This window comes from Dermacentor variabilis, chromosome 2 (genome assembly GCF_050947875.1).
Source record: "Dermacentor variabilis isolate Ectoservices chromosome 2, ASM5094787v1, whole genome shotgun sequence".
Lineage (NCBI taxonomy): Eukaryota > Metazoa > Arthropoda > Arachnida > Ixodida > Ixodidae > Dermacentor > Dermacentor variabilis.
In genome coordinates this window covers 69,577,231-69,590,782 of record NC_134569.1, presented here as the reverse complement: position 1 = coordinate 69,590,782, position 13,552 = coordinate 69,577,231, and positions in this window count along the sequence as shown.

Sequence of the window (13,552 nt, the reverse complement as noted above, 5' to 3'; positions counted from 1 at the left end):
GCCGAGGGACGTTGTTTCAGGACGGCAAATAAAATCGAAGTATTTACCCAGCAATGAGAACTAAAAATAATGTTTATTTACCTTTTACCATGCGTATCCTTTTCCGTTGATGAATTTCCACGGTAGAGAAAGAGAAAAAAATATAGTCGATATTGTCCACGAGGAATTACATCATCAGTTAAGTTTTCCTCCTTTTAAGGTTTAAAATACCAGAATGCGAAGAAGATAAGCATGACAATGGCCGGGCTGGCGTCTAATTGCACAAGAAGCTGCTGTGAAATGCTAATCGCACTGCAGAAAGGAGTGCCCCCACACGCGCCGACACCACTACGTGGTCCATAGGCAGAGATAACGTGCTTGAACAACGGCGCATGCTGCAGCTCAACGCCGGCGGTGCCCGGACGCGGCGCTGCGGGAACAGGAGGCCCATTAAGCAGGCCTAGAGTTACTCTGTGTGGCTCCCACTCCCTGTGGGAGCCATATGGAGGAACTCTAAGGAGGCCGAGGCCACGCGACAACGCCGATAGAACCCTGCTGTTCAAAAGCGCGAACTCGACGCACATCGTGCCCGCCGTGAGTGTGCCACAGAACAGGAACGACAGACCGACGCAAGGCGACACTGCCGACAAGAACCTGCAGCTCCAGCCGATGCTGCTCGCGGTCATTGAGTTCTACGTGCGAAATCGTGGAACTTCTCCATCACCTAGGAGAAAAAGGCCATGATATATATTTTCAGTGGATACCAGGTCATTGCGGTATCATAGGAAATGATGAGGCAGATAAGGCAGCTTGGACGTCAAGCCAAGAAGACCGCTGCGCCCCCATTCCTCTCTCAAGGACCGACGCCACGAAAGAACTTCGCAATCTAGCTCACAAGATCTCCTTAGTAGAGTGGAATACCGCACATACAAGGCATACAAGACTGCACAGATTAAACCCGTCACTTCAACTCAGACCTCCAGGCGGTATGCACCGACGCGAAGCGTCTCTTCTGTGTAGGTTGTGGCTTGGAGTCTCCTTCACGAATGCCTACTCAGCACTAATTGGAATGACTGATAATCCTACATGTGATGTTTGAGGATGCGAGGAGAACACTGACCACTTATTGAGCCATTGTTCTCAATTTCAAGCACAAAGACAATCACTGTCCAACACATTGAGGACATTCGATGATCCTCCTCTAAGTAAACAGACAGTACTAGAGCACAGTCTCCACCGATCATCGGCTCAGAAGGCAGTGAAGGCACTTTTGTGCTTTCTCAGAACGTCTGGTTTGCTAGAGCGGCTTTAACTCAAGTACTGTGCGTACACGTATCTACACCTTCTCTCTCCCTTCTCTCTCTTCCCCTTCTCCCTTGCCCCAGCGTAGGATAGCCAACCAGATCCTTGACTAGTTAACATCACTGCATTTCTATATTCCTCTCTCTCTCTCTTTTTCGGTCTGAACGTGCCTGCTCGTGTCACTCTGTGTGTGTTTACTTGAGCAGCTTGTGCTTACTGCAGTTCATAACGCCATTAATGCATTACTTCGTGTAATATTCGAACGTGTTGCTATCGCACCAACTGTTTCGACATTGTGGGAAAATTGTAATTGCTTAATTAAGAAATCAATGAAATTGTCGAACAGCCGGATCCGACGAGAAGACTTCTAGCCCAGAAGCCTGATCATCATGATCAGCCTGGTTACGCCCACTCCAGGGCAAAGGCCTCTCCCATATTTCTCCAACAACCCCGGTCATGTACTAATTGTGGCCAGGCCGTGCCTGCAAACTTCTTAATCTCATCCGCCCACCTAACTTTCTGCCGGCCCCTGCTACGCTTCCCTTCCCTTGGGATCCAGTCCGTAACCCTTAATGACCATCGGTTATCTTCCCTCCTCATTACATGTCCTGCCCATGCCCATTTCTTTTACTTGATTTCAACTAAGATGTCATTAACTCGCGTTTGTTCCCTCACCCAATCTGCTCTTTTCTTATCCCTTAACGTTACACCTATCATTCTTCTTTCCATAGCTCGTTGCGTCGTCCTCAATTTGAGTAGAACCCTTTTCGTAAGCCTCCAGGTTTCTGCCCCGTAGGTGAGTACTTGTAAGACACAGCTATTATATACTTTTCTCTTGAAGGATAATGGCAACCTGCTGTTCATGATCTGAGAATGCCTGCCAAACGCACCCCAGCCCATTCTTATTCTTCTGGTTATTTCAGTCTCATGATCCGGATCCGTGGTCACTACCTGCCCTAAGTAGATGTATTCCCCTAACACTTCCAGTGCCTTGCTACATATCGCAAACTGCTGTTCTCTTCCGAGACTGTTAAACATTACTTTAGTTTTCTGCAGATTAATTTTTAGACCCACTCTTCTGCTTTGCCCCTCCAGGTCAGTGAGCATGCATTGCAATTGGTCTCCTGAGTTACTAAGCAAGGCAATACCATCAGCGAATCACAAGTTACTAAGGTGTTCTCCATTAACTTTTATCCCCAATTCTTCCCAATCCAGGTCTCTGAATACCTCCTGTAAACATGCTGTGAATAGCATTGGAAAGATCGTATCTCACTGTCTGACGCCTTTCTTTATTGGGATTTTGTTGCTTTATTTGTGGAGGACTACGGTGGCTGTGGAGCCGCTATAAATATCTTCCAGTATTTTTACATATGGCTCATCTACACCCTGATTCCGTAATGCCTTCATGACTGCTGAGGTTTCGACTGAATCAAACGCTTTTTCGTATTCAATGAAGGCTATATATAAGGATTGGTTATATTCCGCACATTTCTCTATCACCTGATTGATAGTGTGAATATGGTGTATTGTTGACTAGCCTTTACGGAATCCTGCCTGGTCCTTTGGTTAACGGAAGTCTAAGGTATTCCTGATTCTATTTGCGATTACCTTAGTAAATACTTTGTAGGCAACGGACAGTAAGCTGATCGGTCCATAATTTTTCAAGTCTTTGGCGTCCCCTTTCTTATGGATTAGGATTATGTTAGCGTTCTTCCAAGATTCCGGTACGTTCGAGGTCATAAGGCTTTTTGTATATAGGGTGGCCAGTCTTTCTAGAACGGTGTTCCCACCATCCTTCAACAAATCTGCTGTTACCTGATCCTCCCCAGCTGCCGTCCCCCTTTGCATAGCTCCCAAGGCGTTCTTTACCTCTTCCGGCGTTACTTGTGGGATTTCAAGTTCCTCTAGACTATTATCTCTCACCTTATCGTCGTGGGTGTTACTGGTACTGTATAAATCTCTACAGAACTCCTCAGCCACTTGAACTATCTCATCCATATTAGTGATGATATTGCCGGCTTTGTCTCTTAACGCATACATCTGATTCTTGCCAATTCCTAGTTTCTTCTTCACTGTTTTTAGGCTTCCTCCGTTCCTGAGAGCATGTTGAATTCTATCCATATTATACTTTCTTATGTCAGCTGTCTTACGCTTGTTGATTAACTTCGAAAGTTCTGCCAGTTCTATTCTAGCTGTAGGGTTAGATGCTTTCATACATTGGTGTTTCTTGATCAGATCTTTCGTCTCCTGCGATAGTTTGCTGGTATCCTGCCTAACGGAGTTACCACCGACTTCCATTGCACACTCCTTAATGATGCCCACAAGATTGTCGTTCATTGCTTCAACACTAAGGTCCTCTTCCTGAGTTAAAGCCGAATACCTGTTCTGTAGCTTGATCTGGAATTACTCTATTTTCCCTCTTACCGCTAACTCATTAATCGGCTTCTTATGTACCAGTTTCTTCCGTTCCCTCCTCAGGTCTAGGATAATTCGAGTTCTTACCATCCTGTGGTCACTACAGCGCACCTTGCTGAGCACGTCAACATCTTGTATGATGCCAGGGTTAGCGCAGAGCCTGATATTGCAAACCATTACGCCACGGCCGCAGCTCCCTCCATAACAGCGTGCCTCGTCATCTGATCGTTGTTTTGGCACGTTAATTCCCGGAAATTGTTTAAAATTTATTGACATGTCCTCATACGTCAAAATGTCGGCCGATGCCGCGAAAATTGCGCAGTAAGGAAAATTTGAGTCCCAGACGCTCCTCCTGTTCCCCTCACACGAGAGGGTGCGGCGAGCAGTGATGCCACCCCTATCACCGCCCAAAATCGCTCAACAAGACTTTGTCTTTCATCAACTTCAACTGGAGATAGAATCGCGTTCCAATATGTTAAATTTTGTTTCTGTAATGATACTTGCAACTCGTGAACTTTGATGGTCCCTTGCGATTATTTTTTTAAATATTTTTCACTCTCCTACAGAGACGATAAAACGGTGTTAGAATGCGCTACCCTCAGGCTAGCCATGAAGCTCGCGGCAGAGATGGGGGCGATTTGAAAACGTTACGAAGCACTAAAGCACGCCATTAATTCAGCGCAGCCTATTAGCTCGAGGCATGCCTGGGTGCTCCTAGTTATGAGGCTCTTCCCTCGTCCCTCGTGGCACATAAGGGGCGCCACCAATTGCCCCGAAATAAAGGTCGAAGGCGAAGGGAGAGGAGGGTTTAGGACATAACGTTAGGGCATACAGGGAATAAATAAATGGACGCGGTGGCTTGGGAAAGCACAAACAAGCCATGAACACGAAATTGTCGTTGGGTCGCGCGGGTTTAGGGACGCAGTATTAGCATCGTTTGTATTCGTTGGGACCTCGCTTCGTGGTATCTTCGACAGAGAGGTCATTCTGAGTGGTAAATTTTCGCTCCTCCTTTGTGTCCGCCTGTCGAAAAGTGTTCACGGCCATTGCGGCGCTCGACCGCGTCACTTTAAAGTTAGCAGCAGCCAAGCGTGCGCGTTATAGTGATAATGATAAGCGAGTATCGCTTGTCCCGTGACCGCCTAGCCGTAGAGGAGCTAGTGCTTTGGCATTGTGCAAGCGTGGATACGGGCGCGAGCATAATAAATTATGGCAATAATAGCACTATCGGTGCACGTTACGACAGAAAAGAGGTGGAGTAAATGAGAAGCCAACGTAAACAAAATCAACAGCAGCGAAACACTATCGTCATATCATTTTGGGGTTATGATTTCATCTGTCAAGTAGGACAGTGAAACAAGTTTCTTCCCCATATTAACGTGCATTATTGAGCAGAACAAAGCTGGAATAAACAGGTTTTTCTGAAATACAACACGATTAACCGCCCTGTCTTTCAAGTGAACCGCGCCGTATGTTTAGAGCAATATTATTCAAATTATCTAGAAAGGAGTGGTTTCACAGAAATTCCAAGAACTCCGGTCTATTTTACACTGATCGCTTATTGAACATAACATTTCATTGCCTTTAGATAAGAACAAAGAAAACCTTGTACATCGCCTATGGCAGGGACCTGGCTGGACAAAACAGTTTTGACACAGAATTGGTCGCGCTCAAATCCGTCAGTGTGATTGCGAATTTGTTGACGAAGACATGTATCAGCGTCTTCTAGAATGCCTACACCATAACACACCAAGACCCGAACCTAAATCGTCATACATGGCATTAGGCTGTAGACCTCCCGGTTAGAAGAAATTATTAGAACCGTGGCAAACAAGAGCAAAGCAAGAGTGTGGTTCAGTAGCATTAAAAAAAATTCTGGAAGAGAGTGGTATTATTGACCGTTATTAATCCAGGGAAAAACATTTTTATAAGACAGTTCCTTATTTTCATTGTGAAGGTGTATAGGTGTATATGTGATACTGTTGCGGTTGGCATCGTTGCTTGAGTGCTTATTTGTTATGTGACGCGGAGAGGGCCCGTGTGACGCAAAGGGGCTCGGCCTTTCTGTCCCGATGTGGGAGCGGCCCACACCAATGTCAGACTGATTCCTCAGGACCTAAAGAAAGTTCTTCATACCATACCGTTGTTCACATCACTGCTTTAAGCCCATCCGTGTTCTCATCTTCGTATTTTGACTTAAGTGGCAAAGAAAATTTGTTGTAACTACGTTTTATATTGCAATATATGTTATGTTGCTACTGCATTTCGCATTTACCTATTATTCAAGAGCGAAGGAGTAGCCGGTGCCGAATTTGTGCGCCAAAAGCTCCTTATATCATTTCATTAAAAGTACTTCCAATCTGATAAAAGCAAACCTAAGGCGACAAGCGTTTGGCATAAATTAAGCGCTTTGATGCTTACTTCATATGTGGGGGAAGGCCAGGTTCTAATTCGCAGATGATGTTAAGCGACATATTGGGAAAGCTAGAGCTGCATCAGAGAAAGACACTTAGCGCTCAAGTAAAATATACAGCCAGATACAAGGTGATTCCTATTTGATTTTTCTCAAAAAGCATACTTTTAGAGAAACAGTATACTTTTCCTCTCCTTGAATTCTCTCTCTCTCTCCTCACCTATGTGCGCATACGTTGGTTCATCTTGTTGTCGCGCACGTTGCTGTGACAGAAGTACATGGAAAGAGGCGGCGGATCGCGCCATACTCGAGCTTCTCTTAGCTACGAGAGGGAAGCCTCAAGCGACGGGGTTTCTTCCCCGCTGTCCCGTTCCCGCTCGTTCGCAGACTGACTGTACGCTCAAACACGATGCGCGGGCTCAGCGAGACGAGTGCGTGGCGTGCGGCATCGGGGCTTCGGCGAGCCTGAACAACAGAGCTACCAGGAGGGCAACCCCGCTTTACCGCCGCTCGCACCTATGGCAGCGGTCAGGGCGCTGCTGCGAATAACGAAATGACCGCATCCAGAGCGCTGTAGCGAACGCAATCGTGCATGCGCGCGAGGGTTCAACACGACGTTTGCGTTGGCGGCAAAGTCGGCGCGACATGCTTTCGCGTTGCCGGCACCGGTCATGCGCGATCGGTCGAGAGGAGCGTCCTTCTAGCCGTCACTTTGCCCCGTGATTCGCGGCACGCGCTCGGCGTATGGAAAACCTCTGAGAAAAGGCTTTCATGGGACATGAGGTGGCGTCGCTAGTGTTTGCGCCGTATACGCCACTTCCTTGTGTACTGCATACGCGCTGACGTGGCGGGCCTGTGTTGAGCCATTGCAATTAGGGATTATCTCCTACGTCTGATTGCCCTACTGATTGAACCTCCGCAGGAAGCCGCGGGAAAAATTTGTTTGCAGCATGGGCTGAGGCCCGGTCGCACTTGCTTGGCTCGGCACTTGGTTCTCTGACTGATTGGAAGAGTGGGAGGACAAGAGTTCTCTGGTAAGTGCCGCCGGCGCCTTGTAGAAACACAGATCTCAGCTCCACAGTGTAGTTGAGACGCTTGCATGCGAAAGCGATTAATTGCTGTCCCCTTTACGGGTGGCACAGGAATATGATAACGCCCACGCGCTGCCAATTGATGCGATTCAGTATAGCAGAAGTTGACCTGGGACAAGTGAAATGCAGCGCCTGTGTTAAGGCAATCGGCTAAGGCAATCACCTTAGCTGTCAGGCCCTCCTCTTTCCTGTGCGAACTAAGAACCATGTGCCAACACATGTGCAGGCATTCTCCTAATGAGAGAACAATCTACAGGGCGTGAGGGGCAGTCATAGCAACGCTGAACGTATATGTGACTGATTTATCCTACAGAGTTTAGCGTGTTGTCCTGTATTTCCGATGTGTTGTCCCTAAACGACACAGACGGATCTATAAGATAACGCAGGTTACCATCAGCGGTGGTCAAGCGTACGTGAATTCGTAGTGGTGTATTTATCGTTGAGCTCAAGATAAGCATCGCAACTCGTCGTGGCCAGCGCTAGGCGTTGGCTGAAGATGAAGAAAAGGAAGTGGAATGTTGCGCACCTTTAAATGCGAATAGCTCCTGGCCAGCACTTCAACTACAAGGGGGTAAAGTAGAGACGAGGACTGCCAATATATATATATATATATATATATATATATATATATATATTGGCAGTCCTCGTCTCTACTTTACCCCCTTGATATATATATATATATATATATATATATATATATATATATATATATATATATATATATATATATATATATATTGGTAGAGCATTGCAAACGGAGACGTGGGACCATTCCGCGCCGGCGGCAAGTTGCTTTTTATCCCCTTTCATTCCCGTTAATTTATCATTTCATTAAATTTATTAGTAAGTACACGTTATTTCTCCTGCGTTGTACTTGTTTGTTGGCTTCCTATGATGTGTATATATATATATATATATATATATAAATATATATATATATATATATATATATATATATATATATATATATATATATATAGATATATATATATACACACACATCACAGGAACACACACACACGCGCGCGCGCGCGCTCGCACACGCACGCACACACACACACACACACACACACACACACACACACACACACACACACACACACACACACACGCAGGCACGCACGCAAGAACGCGCAAAAGAAAACAAAGAAAGACAGATACCTAGAAGAAACACGAAAGCGCTGTCGAAACACCTTGCTCTCACATCACCACGTAGAAAAAAGTAAAAATATCTAAATGCAAAGACAATTCGTCATACCGAAACACAATGAAAGCTCCTTTTGACCGCTTTCGAGGATCGGGCGAGATGATTGATGACCGCGATATCCTTGTCTCACTGACGCAACATGATAGCGGCGCTTTCGCTTAGTGCGACACGCTTTAGCCATCCCCTCAGCCGATTCGCACTCGCTCTTGCGGCATGGTCAACGCTTTCTTTATGTGAAGGTGGCCACCGATATTGGCGGGCGAGCCAGTGAGGCACGTTTGCCACAACCGACGGGGCGCAGCAGTCTGGCCAGTGATAGGTCCGTCCGAGGTCTCTTTGAGGCGATAAATCGATGGGTATTTGGAAACGAGGCTGAGGAAACTGTCACAGCATTTGGTGAGCGAAGAAGCCAAGAGGGCCAATGGTGCCATGAGGAAAGTTGTGTAAGCTCACTGTCTCGCCTTTCAGAACTTCTTTTCGGCGCGCTTATATATTGCGGCCCCGTTATCTTTGTCTGCGGGTTATACCAGGACAGATCTACAAGATGAATCAGTGGTATATGAATTGCGCAATACTCGTACGTTGCGTTAGTGGCCTCCAAAAGCAAGAATTGTAGGTCTCGTGCGCCGTGCTTTTGTGTTTGCCACTGTCGCAAAATGTGGAAACCAGCAGGGTTATAGTGAACGTCTCGCCAGCATTGCGTTGCTAAAGGTTCGCGCACTGTCTCTGTTGCTGAAAGAGCACCGGATGTGTGCGACACTCAAGGGAGCTTCGCTAAGCAGCGATTCATGTACGGCTGGTTCAGACCATGAACACCACAATTGTTTACTTGGCCCAGCACTTATTTTTAGCGAATTCTGGTTTCACCTCCCTGGCACCCTTTGCTTTGGAGCATCGTTGACTTCGGTCGACTTCTTAGGTTCGTGTGTCGAGAGTTGATAATTTTCAAAGGAAAGCACGGGCCTGTGTTCTGTCACTTGGAACGCAAGCTGGAAAATTCTGCACAATGCATTGCAACTTATTCGTGACAGGAAGAAAAATGAGGTGATGTAATTGCTGCCGCCGCAACAATCACGCATTAATATTCATGGGAGGTGAAACAATGGTGTAATTTAGGATAAAACGCATTAATTGAATTCGTAATGTCAGTAATATTTTTAAAAGCATTAACAGGTTTTATTTGTCCCGCTATATGTTCGTTGTGACATTGTGTTGCTGCTCAAGTACAGTGAAAGAAAAGAAAATCTTGGCCTTTGTTTTCTATTTCAATCAATATTGATTCATTCACGCGCGAGGAGCCAGTTTATCGACATTGCTTTGCTGCGGACCAAGCTCTCGCGAATGCAAGAGACGCAGCGATGTTCAGGAAAGTGACCCTCCATGGCGGAATAGTAACTATGGCGTTGTGCTTCTGAGAAACAGGTCGCAGGATCGCTGTCGCGGCTGCCACATTATCAAGGGGTAAAGAGGGAGGGGGCGGTAGAGGATTAGATTACAAAAACGAACGTGTACCGTGCTATGGGTGCACGTTAAAAAAACCCAGGTAGTCAGAATTATTCCGTAGTGCTCCAGGAAGGCAACGACGCAAAACCAACTATGTAGTTTCAGGGCGTTAAACCTCATAATTCTGCTGCGGAAGACATTTTAGCTTCAAGTGAACGCTTCAGCGGTGATCTTGTAATGTCCCCTGCTTGTCTGTTAGCACAAAAGACACCCACAAAAAGAAAAAACCGCTGCCGAATACGCTTAGCATCAAATCCGTGAAGGAACGTGGGCACAGAACCCTGTATGCCAGGAAGCTACCTCGAAATCACTTATGAAGCACGTGGGCAACGCCAGGAGCCGAAGCGCTTTTGTGAGGCATCCATTTGTTGCTGTAGGGCTATTTATTAACGCGATAGTATTAAGGGCCCTGTGTCACAGAAAATCTGGGGTCGGCGTCGGCGAAGTTGTCCGTGAGTGAAAATTTCCGTGTATATTTAGGCGCATGCATATGCCACGCCTTACTATATGACATGAGGTATATGCTGGTTGCATTTCCACACCATTCTATCCATAAAGTTGCTCATACGTTGTCTTCTATTCTTGACAAAGTGATTTTTGGAAGTTTTGAGAATGACAGCCCGCAAACAAATCTCGTGAACCAAAACACCAACAGCGCATGCCTTTTGCGTGAAATCTTCTGAGACCTAATTATCGAAATTGCGAAACAATGACAGGAAACTGAAAATTATGCAATTTGTTGACGGGGCCATGCACAATCTCAGGGATCGGCCCTCGCAGGAGGCTGAGTTTCTACCAGGAAGCTCCTCTAATCGCCGCCAGCGTTTCCCGGTAAATATTACGGTTACATAAGCTGCAGTAACCGGGAAGTGTGAGACGCAATCAGGGATATTTAATGCTATCGCATTAACACTCTCAAAGGCGAAGCTTAAGCGTCATCCAGGCTTTTTACCACGAAAGTGTTTTATGCTGCGGTCCACGCTTGCCTTCCTGTAACGAATGTAACGGCTGTGACGTCGGCGCCAAGGAGTAAAATAGCTGACTAGTTGCAGCACTGTGGAAGCTACACGAATTCTTAGCCAATACTAAGGTCGAAGGCCCCTAGAGATGTGCTCAGCCACACCGCGTCGTCTACTCACCGTCTGCTTGCCATCCACGGTTGGCGGATAGACGCAAAAAATGTTTTGATGCCGTAACCATAATATGTGTCTGCATGCATGCAACAGCAGGGCTTTACTTTACCTGTGCACTTTGCCGTTACCTTGCAGCCTCCTTAGCGGGCGAATGCCCGCTAAGTACGGGCGAATGTCCTTACATGTTAGTACGGGCGAATGCCCTTACATATGTTCACCCGCGGCACAGCGTCTGCTCTGCGTCTACTTGGCGTTTGCTCACTACCGTCATCGCGTACCGTGGTAGAGCGGGTAGTAAATCCATGATGCAGTGAACAATTAGGCTTTTATGGCGCTCCGCATCGTCAACGCATCATTAATGCCAATGCCGTGGCGTCACCTGCTAACTATAAATCAAACCAGTCTTACGGCGCACTGCCGTGTATGTAGTCCTAGGAGCCTGAAAACAAACAGCCGATGTCAATAATCACCACGAAACGTACCTAATCATTTAACCTCAGCTTGAGATGAGACTGAGCGATGGAGCATTTTGCCGTTTGTTTCTTGCTGATAGGGCCGACAGCCCGTAACAAGTGCACGAATTGGTATCAAAGCGGGTGGTCGGCGCTCTGTATACGCGTTGCAATGTTGCTATAGTTGATCACAGTTAGGGTGGCTGTTACGGTTACCGCCCGGTAACTGCTACAGTAATTCTCGGTATACTACGTGCAGACGTCCTCACATGTCATGCATCGCTGTACCGTATCACGTAGCAATAAAAAAGCAGTGCCCTTCCACTCTGTGAAGAAGGATGACCAGTGAAGCTGCGTATGTGGGCCCCTTAATGACGAACTGCACCTCCGCCGCCGGTCGGCCCGGCATTGTACTATCTTCGGGATCGGCCCACGTATGGGGAGTGCTTAATGCCTGCTTCACCTCCGCCGCGCATCGGCCGGCATTGCACTATATTCGGGATCGGCACACGCATGGGGAGGGCTTAACGCCTGCTTCACCTCCTCCGCGGGTCGGGCCGGCATTCCGCTATATTCGGGTTCGGCCCACGTATTGGGAGAGCTTAACGCCTGCTACACCTCCGGCGCGGTTCGGGCCGGCATTGCACTATATTCGGGACCGGCCCATGCATGGGGAGTGCTTAACGCCAGCTTCACCTCCGTTGCGGTTCGGCCTGGCATTGCTCTATATTCGGCATCGGGCCACGTATGGGGATTGCTTAACGCCTGCTTCACCTCCACCGCGGGTCAGCCCGGTATTGCATTATGTTCGGTATCGGCCCACGTATGGGGAGGTTTTTGCTTACCACGCCAACGACACAAAAATTTCCTCGGACGGTAGAGGTATACAGCTTCGCTGTCAAAATAATTCTCTCAAGTGTATACCCAATAATCAGCAGTTACGTCCGGAACTAACCGCTGCGCAAGGATATTACCAGTGCACACCTTGTACCTTGGGCAATGCTGCAACCCGCTTGTGAGATAGGAGCGGTGAAGGGAAGCGCTGCATCCTGGCACTAACTACCGCCGACAGGGAGCGCTTCGGTAGTCACAGTGCAGTGAAGGCTCCAATGCGGCATAATCTGGTGTTAGCACTTTGCGCACATGGTTTGTTTATTCGCGTCGGGTTAGCCTCTGACACCTCGTCGCCTACTGAATGCAGCTTCAACGTGCTTTAGCAGTGCTTACACGCCACCTACTGCTTCTCTTGCGATGACACCAAAAGAAAACTGCTGCGCTAAGCGGCGCAGAAAGGAAACGGCGTCAACGCGCGAATCTCGCTTTAGTCCAGCGAGAGACATACCAGCTTGAAGCGGAACGTCAGTGTGAAGCAGAATGCCTTCGCCCGTTCGCGGCGCATGCTAGGAACTATTCCCCTCGCATTTCTCACGCTGAGCACGTCGCAACTCAACTGGCTACTCAAGGCACTGCGGAGTCAGACCCAAATTGTGCATACGGTCGCCGAAGCGACTCGCTAACAGGACGCCGCGCGCCAAGCAAACATGCAACACGGTCGCCGACCCGCAAATCATGCGCCTTTCGCTGCATTGAACCGTGAGCACACGAAGCAAACAAGCAACAGCTTCTGTGAAGACACGTTTCACTTTCGCGTTTTGTATCGATTCCTATAAAAGAGGGATCAACCCAAATTTTTTTTTAATACGTGCTACCAGTTGGAAACGCTGCGGCGAAAAAGCGCCACGGGACGGCAACGCCTGTTACTACAGCGCAGTGCAGTGCAGAACTGGTCAAATGGGACTGCGAGTGGTATCTTCCTCGGCTTGCGAAATGAGCCGTGTCTATTCTGGGTCTGTTCACTCCACGCCCCGACGATCTTTGCGCATTGTCCGCGAAGCCAGTCTTGTTCTGCGCTCCTTTCTTCTATGGCAATCCTATGCGTTGAGTAACGCGACCGGTGATATCTGGTTTCGCAGTTTTTTGTTGCTCTAAGCACAGAAGAAAGGGATGAGACGGTACATTTGCTCTCTCACGGTGAAAGCACTTCGCTTTGACATTAG